Genomic DNA, 15,159 nt, shown 5'->3' with positions numbered 1-15,159 from the left:
AATAAAAAGTACCTCAAAATGGATCAAAGATCTAAACATAAACACAAAACTATAAACCTTCCAGAAGAAAGGCTTAGGAGAAAAATCTATATGACCTTAGGTTCAACATGAGTTTTAGCTTCAACAACAAAAACACTGTCTCTGAGGGAAACATTGGTAAGCTGTAACTTTATTAAAGTAAAAACCTTAGGCTTTCTGAAAGACACTGTTAAAAAAATGAACAGAAGTCACAAAGTGTGAAAAAATATTTGCAAAACACTAATCTGATAAAGGCGTTGTGTCCAAAAATTCAATGAACAATAAGAAATCAAACATCCCAAATTTAAAAAAGTGGGTAAAATATATCACCAGACACCTTACCAAGAAGATACACAGAGGGTACATAAACATATGAAAAGATACTGAGCATCATTTGCATTAGAGAAATGCGAATTAAAACAATAATGAGGTACTATTACATGCATATTAGAGGGGCTAAAAGCTAAACATCTGACAAAATTAATTACTTACAATTATGTGGAAGAACAGAAACTTAACTGTTGTTGGGAATTCATGTTAGCATAGCCACTTTTAAAGACAGATTAGCAATCTTTTATAAAACTAAACATAGTGTTCATATATAATCCAGGTATCATACTCTAGGTATTTATTCAACTGACTTGAACATTTATGTCCACACAAAACCTGAATGAAAATGTCTATGGCAACGTTATTTATAATTGCCCCAAACTTGAATCAACCAATATGTTCTTTAATAGGTGAATGGATAAAAATGACTGCACTACATCTGTAGAGTGGAATATGATTCAACAACAAAGGAAATGAGCTATCAAGCCACAAAAATACATAGATCAACCTTAAATGCATATTGTTGAGTGAAAGAAGCCATCAAAATAGACCAAACATCCACTTTTATGTCATTCTTTTTTTTTTTAAAGATTTTATTTATTTATTCGAGAGAGAGAGAATGAGAGATAGAGAGCACGAGAGGGAAGAGAGTCAGAGGGAGAAGCAGACTCCCTGCCGAGCAGGGAGCCCGATGCGGGACTCGATCCCAGGACTCCAAGATCATGACCTGAGCTGAAGGCAGTCGCTTAACCAACTGAGCTACCCAGGCGCCCTATGTCATTCTTGAAAAGGCAGACCTAAAGAGATGTCTAACAGATCCGAAGTGGAATGGAATTCAGGGTGGAGGATGGTTGAATAGATGAAGCACAAGGCATTTATCAGAGTGGTGAATCTCTTCTCTATGATACTATAATGATGGACATCTGACATTATTCATTTGTCAAAATCCATAGAACTTTACAACACAAAGAGTGAGCTTTAATGTAGGGAAATTTTGAAAAATCATTTAAGAGGTCATGGAGTCTCAAGATAGAATGCAGACTATAACAAAAGACCAACTTACAACAAATGTTTGAAACATTCTTAATGAACAGGGTGAGAGAAAATTTGGTAACCTAAGTAACTTTGGAAATGAGAGAAATCTATAGGACTAAAGGAAAAATCTTTACATAAGTCTTTACTCTCACTGATAAAGTTGTATCCTACAGGGATATGGATTATAAATTTTTATAGAGTTTTTTTTTGCATACTGGAATTGAATAATTAAGTAAATGGATGGCAGGTACTGGGAACCAATATTCTTACTGTTAGTGTGGGTTGTTACAAATCAGCAAGGAGGAAAGACCAGAATGATTTAAATGATACTTAATTAGATTTGAAGCATCAGTATGGATATAGTATTTATCTTACTATGGATACAGATGTTTACATGAAGAAGTATTTATAGTTATGTGCACATACAGGAATAACTAACCCCTTACTTACTCTGTTAGTTGAGAGGTTCTAGAAGCACTGACATCCAAGTGAACACAATGAGCACCAAGATATTGCTTTCTTATAACATTAACCAATAAAAGGAACCAAGTCTCCTCGGAGAGATGGCTGATTCTATGTTCTAGGACTAGAGCAGAAAATACACAAGATTAGCTTGAAGCAATTATAGTGTTAAAAAGTAATGAAGTACTGGGCGCCTGGGTGGCTCAGGTGGTTGGACGACTGCCTTCGGCTCGGGTCATGATCCTGGAGTCCTGGGATCAAGTCCCGCATCAGGCTCCCTGCTCAGCAGGGAGTCTGCTTCTCCCTCTGACCCTCTTCCCTCTCGTGCTCTCTATCTCTCATTCTCTCTCTCTCTCACGTAAATAAATAAAATCTTTTAAAAAAAAGTAATGAAGTACTAACAACAACAACAACAACAAACCTTGCAAGAATGGGGGTATGTAAAGGTAAATAGAATTCAACTGAAGCGGATCCATGTCCAAAGCTGGAATTATTTGAACAAAAAGAGAAATAAAGTGGTATTAGTTCATTACCCAATTTAAAAATTACCATGCATAGGTCCATACTGATAAACATTTTAAAAAATTAAATACATAAATGACAGAGAATAACTAAATCTCCCATCCAATAGAATTCCAAATAATTTAGGTAGATACTCTACCCTCAAGGACATGATCATAATTCTCCACCCTGTGAGTGTGGGATGTACAAAATTATTTCCTTCCAAAGTTTATGGTATGGATAGAGGAAAAATAGTAACTTTAAAGTGGAGAAACTTAACAAACACTACCTTCACCAAGCGTTCAGCCAAGATGAATATCAACAGTGATCAATCAGGTTGATAAGCTGTACCTTTGATAGGATATGATGAGAATAACACTTTTTCTCTGTGATCTTATTTCCCCCAAATACATAACCCCATCTAATATGAAAAAGCCGTAGACTAACCCCAATTGAGAGACATTCTACAAACACCTGACCCTCACAACTCAAAATTGTCCAGGAAAGTCTGAGAAGCTGTCACAGTCAAGAGGAGCTTAAGGAGACATGACAATTTAATGTAATGTGGTTATCCTCAATGTGATCCTGAAAGGAAAAAAAAAAGTTAGGTAAAAAAAAAAAAGGGAAATTTTTAGCAGTAATAACATGATATGCAAGATGATAGCTATGACAAATACATAAACATAAAAATAGTTATGAACATTTAATCTTTTTGCAGTAAATCAGTAAAGATAAAAAATATAATCAAAATGATATATAGCGAAAGTATTAAAAAGAGAAAGTAATAATCACTGCTTCCAGGTATCCAGAAAAAAAAAAATCTTTTTCTGATGTCCTTAAATGAAAGTTATCTACTTCATTAAGCTACTGTTGTTGGGTCAGTAGTCAGCTTCAATGTGATAGCTGCTTCTGGAGGTTATCTAATTAAGATTCTTAATGGTTGTATCTTACTAATTCTTGTTATCTGAAGATGGCTGATGTCATTTCAGTTGCTAAGTGTGCATCCAAAGATAAATGTTGTTTAATTTAACTGTTAATTAAGAGAGCCCCATGAGATATTTTGCAATTGAAGATCAAGAGCAATCTATCTCTGATCAAGGAGATATCATAGTCATGTAAGGGATGATTAGACAGTTGGAGAGTAAAGGTAGCTTGTACCTGTTAATGAATACAGGAAGGATTATACTTCTTACATTTTTCACAACATTTAGATTGAAATGTAAAAGACTGGAATAAGTTATGAATACAGATACTTCTAGTGCATGAACCTACTTGTGACTGGTTCTTACCTCTATGACTTCATCAGAGGTAATCATGTTTGGTAGTTCAACTAATTTATATTTAACTTCATTTGTTTTTCATATGTTTTATTTCATTTGTTCTTTCCTCTTTTCCATATTATTGGGCATAATCAGTAAGTACAATCAGGTTCCTGAGTTAAGGGTCAAAGCCTTGAGTCATTAACATCTAACTTTCTTAGTAAAATGTATTTCTTCATTACTGAAGAAGTAAATCAGGATAGTCCAGGCATTTTTTATAGTTTTTCAAGACACTGTGAGTGTCATGGTTTTTTAAATAGACAATTCTTTAGACATACAGGAACTCAGTATATATTCATTGATGCATTTTCATAACCCATAATGGGAGACAGTAATATAAAATTCATTTAGAGAGGCTCTAATCTTCCCTAGGATATGATTACTGCCCATATGCTACTTTTCCAGCTTTTCTAGCAACATTTAGGTTACAAGTGAGTCATGAATTGTTACTACAGAAATCCAGCAGTGTTCAACTCTATTTTAAAAAGGTTGTTTAATGGAGTACTTTATTAAGTGTCTACTTGAGGTTATCTGGTTCCAATACACAGTTACCTATCTTTGCCAGATTATTTCCTCTTTGATCTGACAACTTGTCAGATTGCACATCTAAGGTGAAATCTATAAAAGTCTCCATGGATTTGTCTTTGCAAAAAAAATTTATGTAGAACAATTTATTTAGTCTAAAGATTTGCTAAAACATTTTCTTCAACTCCTATACTACCTTTTCATAATGGGCCAGTGCCATTATTTTGGAGCGTGCAATATTTTGTGAGTAACATCAAAACATTATGTAATTCATATATTTATTGTCCATTTTGTAACATAGTACCTGAAGAGGTTAACTAAAAATTTTGTTTCTAAAGCACGCCATGAACTGTATCAAAAGCATAATTAATATGAGGATATATTTTTAGCTTTGCATTTTTAGCAATTTGTCATGTCCCAGGGAAGTCCACAAGTCTGAACCAGTCTTAGATTTATCCATATTAATACAACATTAAGAGAGAACTTCTATGTATTTTATCAGAGTACCCCCATAAGGGTACTGCATATCTTTAAAATTCTGGTTTTAGGTTTATGATAGGTATCACTGACTTTCAGTAAATCTTTGGACTATGCCTGCAATATTTACATAGTTTATGTTTCATTTGTTCCTTTCCAATTCTTAGAGAAAATTTAGTAGATATTTAGTAGATATTTTATTTTTTGGGGGGGAGGAGTTAAGTGTTTTATGTAAAGATTATTAGTTTATTTTTTAAACAGTAACATTTATTTTTTAGGGCTGTTTGAAAATGCTCAAGCACATAGAGGAGACCTTCTAATTGGGTGATTTCCTTTTCCAATATACTTAATTTTCCTGACTAAATCTTATTTCAAGCCTGAACGTATTTCAAAAAAAAAAAACCAGAAATTCCTCTTTTCTCTTATCAGTGTTTTTACTGATATCTTATCAGCAAAATATTGTGCTATGTAGTTTTCCGAAGTCTAATTTTGAAGCTTCCTATTGATTTATCTTTTTTATTGTAATTTTGAATATTCAGCAGTCTTAACCCTTAGATAAAAGCTTCTGAAATGCCTTTATGCTGTGTGCTTATTACTTTTCTCATGCTATGAAGATTTTTTTAATTTAGGCATGGCTGGGATATAGTCTTTTTCTTCTATATCCTACCTTGTTTTATTTCAACATTTTTCCTGAGTTAATAAATAATGAAGTCAACTATCTCATATAAATCTTACAGTTTAAGATCAAAAGCCCCTAGCAAAATCCTGAATTCTGAAGCAAGATTTTAAATTTTCTTTTTTTTTCTTTAGGAAAATCTTTAAATATAAGATTGAACATCATTTCAGATTAGGGTTTAAATTCAACTCCTATAGATCTTCCTTCTGGACTCATAATTCTAAGAAGTTATTGTGCCATGATATGATTCTCTTTTTCCTAAGACAAAAACCTCAAGGTATTTTTAACTCATTTGGCTCATTCTGTTTAGGGGAAGTATCCAAAGAAATAGAATCTTCATAAGTAGATGAGTAGCTGGGCAACTTACAGCTGGAGAAAGATACATAAAACTGGTGAAATTATATATACTATATATAATATTTATACACACATATTATTTATTTATACACACAAATATTTATTTGTTTTTTGCTTAGAATATATGTGAGAAGGAAAATAATACTGGATCATTTCACTCTGAAGCATTAGCATACAAATCAAAGGAATCTGATCACTGAGTGTTTGGTATTTTGCTCTTGTACTTTTCTAGAATTGTTCTTATATGTATTTTTTGACAGGTCATAAATTTACCATAAAGATCATTATAATTTTAAGTCATTTTTAGTGAAACGTTATCATTTGTAAAAAAAAAAAACAAAAAGGTGTAAGATCAGGATTATAGTGGAATATACGTTAAGGAGCAAGAAAATACTAACTGGAGTTTATTATGGATTTGACAAAGACAAATCCATGGGAAACATGACAAGTCAATCAAAACTGTGTACTTATTATGGTGTCTCATGTTCCCAACCAAACTGAGGGTATGAAATTACTGCATGATCAATAGTCCAGTAATCATAGACCCCAGACTATGAACTAAGCAAAATAATTTTAATGATTTTCATTGCTTTTCTTTTCATTGTGCTTATTATTTTGAGAACAACCTAGTTACATAGTGTTATGTACTAGTGTGGAAATAGCATAAATTTTGAATTCACAATGACCCAGGTTTAAATCCCAACTAGGTTACCCTGTGAATTAAAATGAGGCTATCATGTCAGGATGATTATATTTTATTCAACAAGTTAAAGAATTTACATTCTTTTACTCTACCTGGCAATTAGCAAGGGTTGTCTCATTAAATATTAGTGTCTTCATCATGCAGATTAAGGTAGGTACTAAACATAGAGTAAAGGCTTTAATAGGAATATTAACTTTTTTTCTTAAGCGCAGATCCAACATTTCCTTGAAGACAATACAGGATAATTTCCATACTTTCTTGAAGTATATTGAATTCCCAAATTATTCATTTTGTTTGTAGTGTTTTCTATTTTGGCTTTGTAAGCCATTTGATATTGGTCCATTAAAGATTTAACTGAGGCCAAAATCTCTCCTAACCACTTTCTTCATGAGGATTTGGGTTGTCCTTATGTAAATGAATTTCCACTAGCCCATCACTGAGTTCCTCTTGAATAAGAACATAAATAGAAACAAGAATCTGAAAACATACAAAAATAATAAAGCATTAAAATGAATTATAATAACCTGGAAAATATAATATTTTCAAGAAATTAATCACAAAGAAATCTTCACTGTTATGATTCAGAAATTTTAATTCAAAAATTAATAACAATGAATTGTAGAACACAAGCGCATCTTTTAAGTTTAGCATCAGAAATTTATAGCAATTGGAAATGACTTTTTTCATCACAGATGGCAATTGAGCTCAATTATATAATCAAGAAATATTTTTTACATTTTCCTTCTTTGTTTTGCATGACATTTGTCAGTGAGCTAATAATTTAGAAAATTATTTGTGGTTATGACATTTAAAGTCACCGCAATGATACTATAGAACTAGTTAGTAAGAATAGCAATCCCAGTAGGTGCTATCATTCTCCCCACAATCTAATGGTTTATGAAAGAAAAGGAATAGAAAAAAATGCTGCATCTTCACATTGACAAAAAGAAGCAGTCATTTTTTTCTTATTTTTTTTTAAATCAAAGGCTTTCTTTACTTTTTTTTTTAAACAGTACTACACAAGCTCAAGCAATCTACACAATGTAGCTTTATCACCTTAAAAAAAACCTAGGAGACAACTGAGGCTTAAAATTATAGGTGGAATGTACAGCAAGCACCTGTGTCAGTACCCACTGCCTAACGTGTCATACATGGTAGTTGTTACTATTGGAATAGGTAGGAAAATATTAAAAAGGACCTTATTCCCTGGTGTCTGGTGGCTCACTTGGTGAAGCACCTGCCTTTGACTCAGGTCGTGATCCCAGGGTCCTATGAAAAACCCACAGTAAATATCATTCATTTTTTCTTATTAACGCTAAGCTAAAGATTTCTTCCTCTTTCTCTGTTTTTTTTTCCTTTTTTTTTTAAATAAAGAGTTTTAGTGGTAGTGGGCTCTAATCCATCTGCCATTTTTATAAGCCTTAAAGATCCACGTCAAAATTTAAAACCACAGGCCACTAACATCACTTAACATAAAAGCTTGCCAGCTTTCAAGAGATAATCATGTCATTTTATAAAACGAAAACCAAGGTGTGAACAAAATGTTAAATATATCATGTTAAGAATTATTTATAAAAATGTAAAGAGAATATTTATGCTCTCATTTATGGTCTCAAAGCTATACATTTAGATTTGCATAGAATGAATAGAATCAAATTCTGCATATTTTAATAATCTACATCTGAAAAGCTCTCATCAGATGGTAAAACTGTACCAAATTATTCATGTATTCTGTGGCATAAATTACGCTGTCTTTATATGAGTAAAACACTTTTGGAGAAAAGTTTTTCTACTTTTATTTTTTAATTTATATATATTATTTTTTTTTAAGATTTTATTTATTTGACAGAGAGAGAGTACAAGGAGGGGGAGCGGCATGGAGAGGGAGAAACAGGTTCCCGCTGAGCAGAGAGCCTGACGTGGGGCTCAATTCCAAGAGCCTGGGATCATGACCTGAGCCTAAGGCAGACACTTAACTAACTGAGCCTCTTTAATTTTAATTTTAATTTTTTAAAGATTTATTTATTTTAGAGAGAGAGAGAGAGATAGTCCACATCATGCACGTGCTTGTGCACAAGTGGGGGAAGGGGCAGAGGGCGAGAATCTTTAAGCAGACTCCCTGCTGAGTGAGAAGCCGTCTACACTGAGATCATGACCTGGGCCAAAACCGAGAGTTGGTCACTTAACTGACTGAGTCACCCAGGTGCCCGAAGTTTTTCTACTTTTAAAAAGTAGTATTTGGAAATAATAATAATAGTTTAAGTATCCATATGCTGATTTCAGACTACTTAGGTATGAATCTAAGTTGTTTGTTTGACTTTAGACAAATTGCCTGATTTCTTTAATCCTCATTTTCCCCAGCTATAAAATGAGTATTGTATGCACCTCTTCAGCTTTCTCTGGGCATTGATTTAGAAATAAAATTCACAGCAAATAGCAAGGTATCTGGCACATGATTATCATTCAGTAAATTAAGAATTTATTATTGTTACTAAAGCTGTTTTAGCTGGTTGCATTTCTCAGGAAGCAAAGTCTGAGAAGTTCAGCAATCGGCATGCTTATTTTTTAAGATTTTATTTATTTATTTCACAGAGAGAGAGATAGAGAGAGAGCACGAACAACCAGAGGGGAGGGGCAAAAGGAGAGGAAAAGGCAAGGGAACCCGGTGGGGGGGGGGCTCGATCCCAGGACCCCGAGATCACGACCTGAACTGAAGGCAGATGCCCAACTGACTGAGCCACCCAGGTGCCCCTCAGAATGGTTATATAAGAATGCTCTTGGATTGATGCACCTGGGTGGCTCAGTTGGTTAAGTGTCCGGCTCTGGATTTCTGCTCAGGTCATGATCTCAGGGTCCTGGAAGGGAGCCCCACATCAGACTGCCCTCAGAAGGGAGTCTGCTTGAGATTCTCTCTCTCCCTCTCCTCTCTGCCCCTCCACCTCAAATAAGTAAATAAGTCTTTAAAAAAAATGAATGCTCTTGGACCTAACATTTGTGGAACTGAGGGACGGGGGGAGGAGTGGGTAGAGGATGAAGCTGAGCTGTGATTTTGATCTGGTATCAACCTCTGCAACCTCACTAGGAGTTCTGGAGCCAAATCGGCCCTTCAGAATTGCCCCAACTCAGGCCTTTACTCATCCTCATCAAGCAGTCATGGGATGTGGCTTGCCTGGGAAAGGGAGTGGTCTTGGGCAAGGTAGCTTTGGGCCGCTGAGGCATCCCAGAGAACCGAAGGATGACTTTTAAGAGCCCTCTCTGCAAGCGGGACAAGCCCTTTGCAGAAAGAGAATTTGAGTGGCATATTACAGTATCCACAGTTTTTAGTGTTTTGTCATTACACTTCAGTGGATTTTCAGTAACATCAATATTGTAAAATCAAATTAATGGTAATTGAATTATTATATTTCAGGTCTCAATATTGATATAAAACATTAAATATTGAATTAATATATATAATATATTCAATTGAAAACTGAGTAGAATATATATATTGAAACGAAAATTGAGTATATGTTATATAAAATTGAACATATAGAGAGAGATTATATAATATTGATTCCAAAACCAGTTAATCATGATGCTATACTTATAAATGCTAATATTAATTTATATCAGATATTCTCACCCTGTTGATCAGTGGTACACTTGAATAACTGACAATCCACACTTTTTCACATTATGAAAAATAATTTGTGAATGAGTCATCAGGCTAGTTTTCTCTGCCCCTTGCAAAAAAGACAACATTGTTGAACATTATTGAATATGCCCAAGGACTTTGTGAGAACTTGGTGAATTCCTTGGATCTAGAGAGAAGTGAGGGTTAAGTGGGGGTCTCCCTGGGTGCCTGGGTGGCACAGTTGGTTAAGCGACTGCCTTCGGCTCAGGTCATGATCCTGGAGTCCCAGGATCAAGTCCCGCATCGGGTTCCCTGCTCAGCAGGGAGTCTGCTTCTCCCTCTGACCCTCTTCCCTCTCATGCTCTCTGTCTCTCATTCTCTCTCTCTCAAATACATAAATAAAATCTTTTAAAAAAAAAAGTGTGGGTTTCCCTTAACCTCTTGGCTTTTGGTTACATGCATGCTAGATATGTTCCATTCTACACTGACCCAGCATGAGAAATCAGACTTTAAAAATAAAATAACATTTATTGAGTGTTAAACATGTGTCAGGAAATACTAAAGCACTTTACATGCATGATCTCTTATTTTAATATATAATAATTTGGCTATCTTACATTCCTGGATTATAAAATCAAAGAAACCCAAGCACTACACTTACTTGGCCCATTCCAGAATAAGCGTCTTTCCCCCACTTTTTCACTGCTAGTGTTTTATTAAGGCATCATTTATATACAGGAAACTTCATGAATCTTAAGTGTATGCTGTGACAAAATTTGACAAATGTATTCAGGGGTGTGCTGGTAAACTGGCTCTCTAGAAAAACAAAACAAAACAAAAAACAAAGCCTGTTTTATAACATTTATTGATTTTCATGGTTTAAATACTGCCACCATGACTGATTTCAAGCTAGCAGTGGTTTAACCAGTGGCTCACAAAATTATTTTGATTATATAAGAACTGCGTCTCAGGAGCATGTGAGCTATGCTCAGCCCACTGCTGACAGGTAACCACCACCCAGATCAAGACGCAAATCACTTAATCACCCTGCCTTAGGCAACCAAAATTCTGAATTTTGGCACAAATTAGTTTTGAAGGTCATATAAATGGAACTACATAGGGTATTCTCTTACTTGTGGCTTCTTTTGCACAATTTAATATTTTTGAAATATTCATCCATGTTGTTGCAGAGGATACTATATTAAAATCATTGTGTTTTCCTTTATATCTATTATCTGTGTCCTTGTATGGATCTTTGGTCCATTAATAGAATATAATCTGTACTTTAAACCATAGTTTTCCTTCTTTAAAACTCCATTTTCTTATTTACTTCTTCTAACTGCTCAGTATATAATGTTGGCTCTACTGCACATAGGATGTAGGAGAAAGCAGGAGAGGCTTTGCTTGTTAATATTTCTAAATTTCAAACGTCATATTTTATCAAAATAGGAACTGAGTGGGGCAAAATCATGGAATGTCGTCAGAAGCTGTTTAATTTGTCTTTTTCTGGTGTGCGTGTGTGAGTTACTATGTGTTGTGAATCTCTGAATATGGTTACAGCAAAGCCTGGCCACATGATAGTATGTACCAGCCAAACTCAAACCTAAAACACCTGACTTTGGTGGACCAGGTGGGATTGTTTTCTATGGCAACACCTCAGACTCATCATAAAGATATTAGAAGCCAGAGGCTAGAGATGAAGGCCTGTAATGTCCAAGCAGAGGCCTCTGGGCCTGAGTGCAGGAGCTCTCCAGGTAAACTGAGGCGTCTGACAGCCATGATGCCCTTTACAGTCACTTGTAAGTGCTTTTTATAAAACGATTGTGTGCACGTGTGTAGGGAGGGCTTAATTATCTAAGCATGCATTTAAATTTTGAACTCAATATCCGTGTTATTAAAATTCTTTCTTACCATCTCAAGACAGAACATTCCCTGAGCCTTTCATTTCACAAAAGCCTCAGATTTATACCATCTCTTGTTTTCCTTTCTCTGCCACCATGGACTTAAACTCATTTCTTTCATCAGCTTTAATTCAAAACACCAGAATACCAAACCCCATAAATTCGTCCAACTCTGCCTCCTAAAGCAACTTAACCACTGTCTCTATGTCTGTAACTACACCTATATGGATATAGAGCTTGGGTGTGTGTGTGCTGCATGTGTGTGTGTGCGTGCGTATGTATGTATGTGGTCTGTGTGCGCGTGTGTGTGCGTGTGTGCGCGTGTGTGTGCGTGTGTGTGTGTGTGTTTCTGACGCATTTCTTACACTCAAACACACTCATCATCCCTGAGCTACTTATCAATACGTTCTTCACAGTGGTGTTCCTTATGAAGAGTGCTTTTATTCCAGTTGTTAAAGGACCTATTTTCCTCTTCCCACACTTACAAAATGTAGTGATTTTTAGGGCTTTATTTAAATGAAAAGCTCCTCATTAATTCAATTCTTCATATCATTAGATAATTAACTAACTCTCTGATTTGGGGCAATTTTCTCAACCTTGATGGAATTTCAATATGCTGGATTTCACACAGAAAAAGAAATGGGCTGCAATTAAGAAAACCTTAGTCCTGGAAACTCTAAAACTATATAATTTTAGAATGAAGATTACCTATTTGATAGATAAAAAGTTTCCTAATTTCATGCTAGCCAATAATCAACAGTTATCTTATTCTTAGTTTTGTTTTCACTTACTTTTACAAGAGAATAAAATCACATTTTGAATTACTTTTAATGTGAGTAAATTTAAGTTTAACTTAGAAATTTTGATTATAATAAATCAAATTTATTATTTTTATTATTTTATAATAAATAATAAAGCCAAAAATGATAAAAATTATTAACTCAAAAACATGTCATCTGGATTCATTTTGAAAAATATCTTGATAAGACAATAAAGCAACAAATACCAAACATTAACATAGAATTATTTTAAAGAAAAATTGTTAAAGTTCTTGATTTTTTTTTGAGGATTTTATTTATTTGAGATAGAGCGAGAACGAGCATGAGCGGTGGGAGGAGGGGCAGAGGGAGACGGAGAAGCAGGTTCTCTACTGAGCATGGAGCCCGAAGTGGGGCTCAATCCCAGGACCCTGGGAGCATGACCTGAGCTGAAGACAGATGCTTAACCGACTGAGCCACCCAGGCGCCCCCGTTAAAGTTACTTGAAATCAAAAAAATATCCAACTCTTTTTTAGGTTCTTACTCAAATGACCTTGTTTAAAATGTGAATGTATGTTTTAGTGGTTTGATATGTAAAGGGATTCATATTAATCTCATAGATAGTTGTTTGTATAAGTTAACTTGATGTTAAATTAACAAACTCTTTAACCATACTTCTATTCCCTCATTCCTGTTACCCTTGTTTCTGAAGGTGCAAAGTTCATAATTTCTATATATTAAATTTCACATAGTTAGAAGTACCAGTTTTGATAAGATGTATTCTCCCGACTATAAAAATACTAAGAGAAATTAAAATAAGATTTTAAGTTAAAAAGTCTTATAGTCTTGCTCAATATGTAAAAGAAATTACAATAACTTTAGTGGGTATATTAGAAAGAGTAAAAGAAGATGCTTTCATTCATGTACATTTCCCCCCGACTTTAAGAATAGAAATACTAAGTATAAATGAGACAACATGTGTTTCCCTGGCTTTTATGTCAATTTCACTTTGCTTAATATGTGAGAAAAATTCAGGCTGGAACCTTAGGGGGAAGATGAAGTAGAATTGAGGTGTTCAAAAGCGTAAGGAGTGAAGATCAAAAAGTATTTTACTGCAAACTCATATTTAATAAAATGTGAAAGAAAAATGCATTAGAAAGGAATTGTAATAAAAGGAAAGATATTCTTGCAAGCTTATCTTCAATGATACCTACTTTTTTTAATTCAAGTTAACGCAATTCAGCCTTCAGAAAAAAGAAAAAAAAAACTTTGCCATATCCCAGGTGCCCTTTTAAAGCATTACAGGGATAAAAGCTTGATAGACCCTTTTAGAAGGATTTTTTTAAAAGACATCTGACTGATTCTACCTCTCACAGCTCTTCTGTGCTACCAGTTGAGACTTTATTAGGTACTCCAGAGTTAGTCCATCACTTAGGCTCTGGAAGACTGTCTTGACTCAGGGTTGACTTAAGTTAGAAGGAATTAAGCAGTCCTAGGTTATCACCTCAGGTGAAATAGTCATTCTTGCAGATCTTCAGGAACCATCTTTATACCCTGATTCTAGTAATTGTTCTTAGGCCTCGTTTTGTTGTTAGTGCTTTAATTGTACAAGAGAAGACCTCATTTAAGTTCTTATTCTTAAAATTTGTTAGGGACCTGTTCTACCTAAAGTGTTCCTGTCTATCTCTGAAAACTCTGAACTCTGAACTAATGACATGTGACTTAAGTCCTCCCACTTACTGATATATCCATAATGTTAAGCCTGAATGTATTTGTCTGCCTGTTCTGGTACTGTCTAGTATGTTACAGCAAATAGCATCCCACCTGTCTGCACTGACAACCATGTATTTAACTTTTTGAACCTTCCTGATTTAGAAAAAAAAAACAAAAACAAAAACACAAAAACCAAAAAACAACCTTTCTTCTATGACTGGGCAATCTTGAAACCATGATTTACTCTCAGGCAAAGGAATATCTATGCCTGCTTCAATTTTCTGTTTGCCATATCTGCTCCTTTCTTGGTCTGAAATCTATAAATAAGACTAAGCTCCCAAGGGCACTTTTTAGAGTTACTGATGCAAGGGAACTTATTATGTTTCATGCATGTATGTTAAAGAGGGGTAAATATTATAATGGTGACAAGAATGTGAATGATGAAAAAATTTAAAGTAATATATTAAGTGTTGCAAAAGAGATACAAATTTAATGGCTAATCAGAGGAAGAAGTCATATCCAAATAAGGGAAGGCAGGGTGACAAAAGTTCTGAGATAGAAATTTTATAACTAGTTCATATAAAACTATACCTATATTAATTATAGCATACCTATATTTTACCTATAGTAATTGTTACTGTCAGCATCATTATCATTTTTATTATCACCATCATTTTATTAAACAAAATAGTGAAATAAGACTCACAGATATAAGAATGATTTTGTTTATAAAATAGGAGTTAAATTAAGTTTGGAAAGAAATATAGA

Source organism: Eumetopias jubatus, unplaced genomic scaffold (genome assembly GCF_037043125.1).
Source record: "Eumetopias jubatus isolate StellerSeaLion01/CBP00866 unplaced genomic scaffold, mEumJub1_p1.0 scaffold_12, whole genome shotgun sequence".
NCBI lineage: Eukaryota > Metazoa > Chordata > Mammalia > Carnivora > Otariidae > Eumetopias > Eumetopias jubatus.
This window is presented reverse-complemented; position numbering follows the sequence as displayed.